Below are 9,282 nucleotides of genomic sequence, written 5' to 3'. Positions count from 1 at the left end.
GCTCGCCCCGCCCGTCCCCTGGGCCTCCCAGCGCCTAGAAACTCAGTCTGCAGTGTCACCGGGGTCTTTGTTCTCGCGTCCTGGCCTCCGGGATTGGGTCTGACCTTTTCTTATTAATCTCAAATGTCTCCATGCTTTATAACTTGTACATCATTTATACTTCATGGATTAATTTGTCCAGGATCTCTCATGTTTATGGAGAAATCAATTTCGCTTTCTTACTATGCACGTGCTTTTTAAAAATTATTGCAATACACTAAAGAATTCTGACTCATGGATAGCAAAGATAAAGCATGTACTTCCATGACAAAATGTTGGCTTTCGTTATTTGAAGTTTTACTTGTGCAATATCAGTTAATTTTGGACACCAGTTATCTATATACACAAAGATTTATAAGTATTAGAAATTATACTTTCTATAACAATTGGTAGAATAGCATAATTGGTATCCTATCAATTCTTTCAGTCATATTAGAAATTATATGTTCACCATCACCAATTCCAATTAAATTTTTCTCCAAAGACCTGTTTTTTTTTTTTGACAGTACAAATTCAGGAAATATCGAGCTACATATCCATTCCTATATATTTTTATTTTGAGGGAGGGTCTTGAGAATTTGCTTCCCTTCTAGCTTTAAACTTTGAATCCTCCTGAGTAGCTGGGATTACAGGCGTTTGCCACCACACCCAGTCCGTAAGATCACTTTTTTAATGATTCAGTCCTCCACCAATGTGCAGTCATTGGATTATGGCAAAAACAAATAATCTTATCATTATATTTGAATTTTTTACCAAATGTACAAGAGCATTTACAACAGTGGCCAATGTTTCACTTTTAACAGAATTCATCTCCAAAGCTTTCCCTTCATCCCTTAAATGGAATAAAAATCACAAAAATATTCTTGGAATTTGCTTAATTGATTTTCCTAGTTAAACTAGCTAATAACGCTCACATAAAACTAGCACCACTAAATATTTACAAAATTGTTCTGCAAACAGAACTAACACATTAATAGCTCTTGCTTCACTTTTCACACAAGAAAAAAATTGAAATAAATGAGCTAAATTAATTCAGGAAAACAGCCATTTATTTGAAATGAGAGACAGACTCCACAGAGTGATGGAACAGCACTTCTTGCAGCTGTGTGTGTTAAATCATCTTTGTCATATCCAGTCTTCTGAACAGAAGTACAGTTTTCTATACTAGCTTCAGAGGCTCCTTTAGCAGACTTGTCTCTGGTTTTCATGTGGTTACTGATATGCCTGCTACCCTTCTAAAGAAGAGCAAACATCATAAGTATTTTGTACATTTCCAATTGCTTATCAACCACTAGAGAAATGAGAATTTCATTTAACTGTACTTTTAAACTTGAAACCTCAACTGTTGTCAAACAGGTTTGATTTAAAAATCTTCTTAAGTATGTACTAACACAAAATAACATAATAACTTAAGCTGAACCTCAGGTTTTTGGATTACCTTACTAAATAATAACAAACTGAACTTCATTCTTTTGACAACTGAAGAGAAATTACAGCTTCAGGCTTCAGTAAGTTTAACTTCCTCAAAATAAAAACTTTTATTTCACTTGCCCTCCAGATAAAATCATAGACCAAATAATGGCTGTTGCGATGAACCATTCAGGTTTTAAAAGTTGTCTCTGTTAAGACTAGGTGGATAAAACAAATACTGAGGTAGAGATTCACATGATAAAGGAGCTGACAGCACCACTATAGCAGGAACATTCAGAGTAAGCTTTACATGCCTTATGGCAAGACTCCTCAACCTCTACTTTCCACATGTATTTCTCTACACCTAATCTAAAATTAGACAAGTTGTGCCTAATCTAAAATGCACTGTGCTTCGCACTAATCCTGTGCACTGGTAGCCTGAACATTTTGTGGATTTTACTGACACGGGCCGTAGCCCACCTCCCTGGAAAATCACGTGGCCAGCAGGAGTGCCAGTATTAAGAACTTCTCCTATCACCGCTTAAGACCAGAGGTCCTGATTCTTGCCTTCTGATCAGATCCCAACGGGGGGGAGTTTTATAAGAGACCATGCTGCCACTGAAGGGGACATGTTAGTCACCTTGCCCCTAGGAAGGGCTGGGGCAAAAAGAGGCAATGTCTCACTGACCTTCTCTCAGACTTCAGCACAGAGAAAAGAACCGTCCTTAACCATCGCACCTCTCTCACACCTGTGAAGGAGACCATGGTACAACCCAGCCAGGCTCATTTTTAATATCACGTGAATGGCAATAGCTAAAAATAATACTGGATGAATGCTAAACCAGGTAAAATGCCAAGAGATGATAGGCATAAATCAGTACGGTCCCGGGAAAGGAAAGATATATGGTAACACCATCTTTACAGACATATCTTTTTATAGCTATATATAACATAGACCTAAAAATGGAAAATTTCTATGTGACAAGAGAAATATGTCAGATTTGGATATTTGATTATTCAGGTAAACACACTCAAACTTTCTTCTTAACCAGTCTTTACCCTACCTCCGGAATAAAGTTGATGTTAAAAATGGGTAGACTAAAATTATATTTTTACATCATTATTTGCTCGGTGGTAGTCAGCATGACAAATAGAGTAAAACAAGGTAGTTGTTTTTTCTGGAGATGTTTGTATGTGCATGTCTCCCTACGATTGCTCTAGTTTTCCCTAGTTATGCAAACTCACTCCGTTTGTTCAACATACAGTATGGGGAGAAGAAAAGCTTCTTGTGAGACATTTATTCCACAAAGTCCAGCCCATCACAAGAGAAGCTCATAAAATAAAAATGCACCAATCATACACTCATGCTAATTCTCAAGCTCACCAGAATTACTGGGAGACTCTCAACTTACTATGATTCTTTGAGAGAAGTTATTTTTATAAATAACCAACAGAAGGTTATTGTCATTGTCACTGAGAAATGTAAAATAGAATACAGGCTTAATCTACAAATGTGATAGTTCACAAGATGTTTTCAAGATAAAGATTACTTGTGTATTCAAATCTTAATCATTTAATGGTATTATAAAATACACCAAACATAATCCAATCATCTCTAATACCGCAAGATACAATTCTATTGTAACACAGTTTATTCTTAAAATAACGGGCCAAAATGTTTGCTGGCATTTTTTCCCCTATAAAATTCTTCTGCAGCTTGTGTTAGAATTTTCCTCTTAATGCTATTATACTTGAAGTCCTGGACTTCCACTTTCTTTTCATAAATAACTGGATTGGGTAGTGGAGTTAGTGCTTTTTTATTCTTACAATGAGAATTACATGAGTTTTGTAACAAGTAATCTCTAATTTAATGTACATATTCATAGCTATATCACTGGTAATTGCTGTCATAAAGCTGACCTTCAGCTATATGAAAAGTTATGTATCATTTTGGATATCTATTTCTTCATAATTTTCTTCCTAGGAAGAGAATACATGTTCTGCAGTTTATTGTTACATGTTTTATTGTTCATCATCTAATAAGGCCTCTTCAGAACTTCATAGGAAATGTTAGTGGTAAGCTTCATGAAGTCGGGCTGCTAGGAGCTGGTGGAGCTGAGCGTCCACCTAAGCCAGGCCGGGTCTCAGCGAGCCCTCTCTCTTTGGTCATGCTATCTCATTCACCGGCTTCTCTGTTCTCCATCCATTCTGCACCCTCTTTGAAACTGTGTACACAAAATACCAGATATAAAAGCTCAGCTTGAGGTAAAATATCAAATTGTCATCAGGTTGAAAGCTGTTATGATTACCAACGTGCTTACTGCTTCTGATGCTCACTTGATCTTAGTCCAAAGGCTGAGCAGCCATACTGCTAAATGCTTCTGAAACCAATCTTTTACATAGAGTTAATAAAATCTTTGCAAGTTGGTATTTCAGGGAGATTAGGAACTTCTTCTTTTAAATTAATTTTAATATACAAGTGAACCCTTGACTTACAAGCTCAATTCACTCTCGAGAGCTGGTGATTACTCAGGTTGTCACTTCGAGGCTCAGGCTCCTCTACACAGCCCTCAAAGTCTCCCTCCTGTACACAGGCAGATCTCAGTGTCCTTAGAGAGACACTGGCCCAGGATTTCTCAGTTAACCCCGTACAGGGAAGGGAGTGGCAGTGTTTCCTCCATGCTTATTTAAGGTTAAATCTGTATCTGAGACCATCTGGAAGCACAAGCAGCCAGCATCTGGCTCATAACTCAAGACTTTGGTCATAAGTTAAAACTACAGTTACGATCATAACCTAACTTGTTTTTATCGGGCTGGTCGTAACTTGAGAGTCCACTGTAGCTTGTGTACTGAATTTCCTTAATTTTTGTAATAGATTTGCAGTTGGTTTGCTTTAGTTTTCCATCTGTAACCAGAGTTCCATTACTGTTACAAGATTCCATAGACTCTTTCAGGTTCTGGTGTCCCGAACAAGGGACTGGACAAGATACTCAGAGGGTGCGATTTTAGTTATTAAAGGTCAGAAAGAAGCTTTGACTGTGACCATGAGAGAGGTCACAGTGGCCGTGAGGTCAGTGGCCGAGGTCTTTTGTCTGCCTAGTTCTTTAGGTTAGGACCTTCTGGATTTCCTAATTAATTGAAATACTGGTGGGGATGGTGATGATGGTTTTGGTTGTGGTCTTGGAGTGTACGGAAAACAGCCGATTGTAAGATTCCCTGAGGCCCAGAGACTAGCAACAGCCCAAAATGCAAGTTTGAAATGTTCCCAAGCTGCTGCCCCGTTAATAGCCCCCCTAGCACGAGCGAGCCAAGCCCACGGGGACAAGCGGCATGAGCGGAGGGCGCACCCAACGGGAGCGCTGCGGCCGTGTCGCCAGTGATGTCCAGGCACCACTGGTGGCCGCCAAGGCAGCGACGTGGGAGGTGGTTAGGCCAGGTCAATGGCATCCACGGGTCCCGCCTTAGGCTGAGCCAGGTTTTGAATCATGCTCTCCCCAGTGTCCTTTGATTTCTCCTATCATCATGATCACGAAAATAAAAGATTGCATCAAGATAAAATATTTCACATTCTCGGTGCGCATGCCAGATCTGACAAATCCAAAAGTAGAGTCAGGTTTTAAGGCCCGCTGGGACGTTTTTCCTGGAGAACATGCCTACTTTAATTGTGTGCCCTTTCTGTAATAAATCTTCAGATGCTATTTCTGCACATTCTATTTGGAGAGGATGTGTTTCTCTTACATGGAACCATTTTACTTCAGTGAAGTAAGAGTTATAACTGTAAGTTCTAGTTAAATATATAAAAATATAAGCCTCTTACACTTTATTTTGTATATAAGCATTTGAGTTGGAATAGGTGGTAATTTTTCAAAGCAACTAGTCTAAGTCTTATACAAATAAAGTCTTTGGAAATCTAAAATAAAGCATTTTAAAAATATCTCCTATACTGCAGTTTTACAATGCTTTGATAATCACTTAATATGTATTAACACTCTGTAGAAAGAAGTGTGTTTTAGGAAACATAAGAAAATAATCTAAGAATTCAGGTAACATATGAATTTCTATCACAATGGTGAACCAGATCTCCCCTTTGTCTTCCTATAACATTGATGTTTTTGCTTTAAATGACAAAAATAAGCAGTTTTATGCACGTTAGATCCATCTGCCACAAACACTCTAGGGTCTTAAATATCTTATAACATTTTATCACCAAGATAGGTTCCACAGGAAACAAAAACCCTTAGAAACAGATAAAATTTTAGCTACATCAGGATCAAATTAAAGGGGATATAAGCGCCACCTCGTATTCTTTTTTTCCTTAGAAACAAGATTTTCCCAACTTAGCTGCCTTGAACCTTTAAATTTTATGAGTAAGAATTGATTTAATGTATTTTTCATCATGCAAAATGCAAATGCTTCGACAGGTACTGGAGTCATAGAAAATAAACTAGCATTACTAGACATTAAATAACCAATTACCTAAAAGACACAAAAGAGATGGGATGGGGTAGAGGGGAGTTCTGAGGCTGTCAGTAGCACACATCTGCCAATTCTAGGAAAAGAAGCGGGTAGACCATCCCTCTAGGGAACCTGAAAGGAGGACACTAATATGTCCATTAGGAAAAAGTTTTGAGCAAACCTCTATTCACCTCACCAATGTGGTCTGAGCTTTCGTCTATGTATAAGAGTAGAAAGATCTTACACATAATTAACTAGAAGATGCCTATGGCTGTAGGTCCTTACTAAACAAAGATACTTGGTATGTCTTAAAACTATTTTCTTTGCTTCCCCAGTAATCACTGATCTGATTACTCTGGTGATGAATGCTAAAATGTGCTATGCTGATTTAAGCAAAGTCTCAATATTACTTGAAACAATTAGCTGTTGTCTAATGCCAACCCAAACATAATCATGGTCAGAATCATGACTGGTCCATAACCATCAACACTAAAAATAAGGATGTGATATTACACCTAGAAGTACTTTGACTAAAGGCATGCTTCTTTGCAAAGTAATTTTCTAGTCCCTGAAGAGCAGAGTGAGCTGGAAGACATCTACACTCTGAAACGCATTCTTTTACATAGGATCATGGAAAGTATGCTGAGAGTCCACTGGCGTTTAGAAAAGGTGGAAACTCCACAGAACAATGTACACAGGCCTCTCCACACTCCTCCCCACCTCCTTCCTTCTGCAGCCTTCCTTAGGCTTTCTGCCACCTACCTACTTGACTTCCTGCAGCTCCTTGACATTATGCCTGGAGGAGACGTCCTCGTCCTTCTGTCGTGTGCTCCTTGGCCAGCTCATCCTAATCATCCCCAGATCTCAGCTTAGTCATCATTTACTCAGGGAAGGCTTCACTGACCTCTAAAACACGGTCCCTGGTGTAGCTACGTGTCATCAGAGCAAAACACTCACTGTAATTTTGGCTTTTTGTTTCGTTTTGCTTGGCTAGATTATAAACCAGGGGAAGGGAAGAAGTAGCTCTTAGTTTTGTGCTATAGATTCCTTTTCTAGCATAGTTCTTAGCATGTACCAGGCACGACAAAAGTTACTTACTGAATAAATTAATCTGCTCCGTAAATCAAATACAATTACTGAGCACCTATTAATTCCTGATGCAAAAGCACTTTCAGATAACATTCTCAGCACAGCATTAAAGGAACACATTCATTGGCACCTGTCCTCATGAGCTGGGATATTACTGGAAACAACGAGCGTAATGAACAAGTAAATGACACAGAATGTTGAGGGCATATTAGAATAGGAGAGGGGGTGGGGATACAACAGGAGAAGGAAGCTAGGAGAACTCAAAGGAGAGAGACTGCAACTTTAAGTAAGTGACCAAAGTAGTCCTCCTTGAGCATGGGGACACTGGAACAGAGACTTTATGGGCCACTGAAGGAGGGAAACACCAAATGGCCTGAGAGAGAGCTCTGCAGGTAGAGCCATGGCTCCCCCGGGATAACCGATGGTCCTCTACCCTCACCTGCCTCCTCTCTACCGCCGCAATCCCTGCAGCACAAGATGCACAGTCTGCCTTTCTCCTTCTCCCTTTGGCTGCTAAGGGATGAAACTACATTAAATCAATTTTTACTCATGAAATTTCAAGCTTCAAGGCAGCTAAACTGGGAAAATCTTGCTCCTAAGGAAAAACTTAAGAATACACAGTGGCATTTGTAGCCCCTTTAATTTGACCCTTACTCAGCTAAAATCCGATCTATTTCTAAGGCCTTCTGGTTTCTGTAGAACCTATCCATGGAAAGGAAAGTTCCCTGTTCAGTTGAAGCACATCATTTTTCTTCTCCTGGACAAATTCAGGATGTGCAAGAAGAACGCCACATTAACATGCCTAAAAGATGCTCATCTATTCGGTCCTATAAAGCTCCTCTCTAAGCTGGGCAACTTTGAAGTGGAGAAATCACTTTGGAAATAGTCTGTTGTTTAAAAATATAAGAATTTAATCACAATGCTGGATATGGGCTAGATATCTCAGGGTCGGGGGTGAAGCCTAGAGCATTGTGATTATCATTCCACGAAGTTTAAAAGTTGTTACAACGTGAGGAAATGCATTTCCAGAGCAGAGAAGAACACCACTTTTGTGTAATTTTACAAAACTGTGAGAAGTTTTCACCACGTCCCAAACAGGTAAAAAAGAGGTAAAAATAGAAACCAAACTACTTGTACAGTCTTGGTAGCTATAATTCAAATATGAGTTAATGAGGAATAAGTCAGGATAAAGAAAGTAGAAATAGAAATAAAGGCAGGAATGACACAGAAAATATTATAAGACTTGAAGATTTGGATAAAGAGAAAAAATTATCTAAGATGGTACTGAAGTTTGGTGCTACGATCACTAAAAATTGGTGTTTTTTTCCACAGATATAAAGATGTTAAGAGGAAAACACTGGTTTAAGAGGAAAGAAATGTTGAGTGGAGGTTGTGTGTGTTTAGCTAAGACCCTGGTGACAAGTTCAGTAGATGTTTCCAGGAGCCAGAGAGAAATATGGGACAGGACCTTGGTAGCACATTGTGGGGTTAAAACAAAGAGTCAGAGTTATTTGCATAAAAATCAAATCATGGGAGGGAATGAAGTGAACGCAAGGCAGATAGGAAGGTGGAAGAAATAACAGAAACGGACAGGAGGCAGACGCTTGGAGGATGTCCACATTCAAACAACAGAAAAGGAGGCAGTGAAATCAGACGCCGAGTTGTGAATGGAGAGAGGAGCAGAAGCAAGATGAGGGTTAAAGACTCAGAAGAAGAGAGTGTGAGGACAGAGTGTGGCTTACAAGGGTCTAGTGCGTGAGTTAGAAAGGAAGATAATGCCTAAAGAGAACAGTTTCAGCGGCGCCACAAGACAGCCAGAAAGTAAACGGGCAGGGAACGGGTACATGGAGGTTGTTTTCTGTCTGTAGAAAATGAGTCAAATAACGGTGAAATTAAAGGAGCAAGAGAACCATAGAGCACTGGAGATAACCAGCTGCTGCACGTGAGAGCCCTGGCTTTCGCCTCTCCTCTCACTCAGAGGGAGAAGGAACAGAAATACCAGGCGTGAGAACACAGTCGGACAGGGGGATTTTACGACAAGTTACAGAAATGTAAAAAGAGGGAACTATCAAAGGGAAACTCACTGAATACCTACTCTGGTGAGCAACACTGGGGATGCAGAAATATAAAAAGGGGTTCTTTCTCTGAAAGGGGCATAAGCTAAAGGGCACGCTCAAGAGGGCGAACAGCAGATGCTTTCTACAGTACTGCTATAAAGATGGAACTAACGTGGGCGGACAGTGCGAGCAAGAGTTAATTGTGGACTGAACGTGAAACTGGTTGTTTCAA

Source organism: Chinchilla lanigera, unplaced genomic scaffold (genome assembly GCF_000276665.1).
Source record: "Chinchilla lanigera isolate Chin_1 unplaced genomic scaffold, ChiLan1.0 scaffold00033, whole genome shotgun sequence".
In the NCBI taxonomy this organism is placed as follows: domain Eukaryota; kingdom Metazoa; phylum Chordata; class Mammalia; order Rodentia; family Chinchillidae; genus Chinchilla; species Chinchilla lanigera.
Note: the sequence above shows the minus strand (reverse complement) of the source record.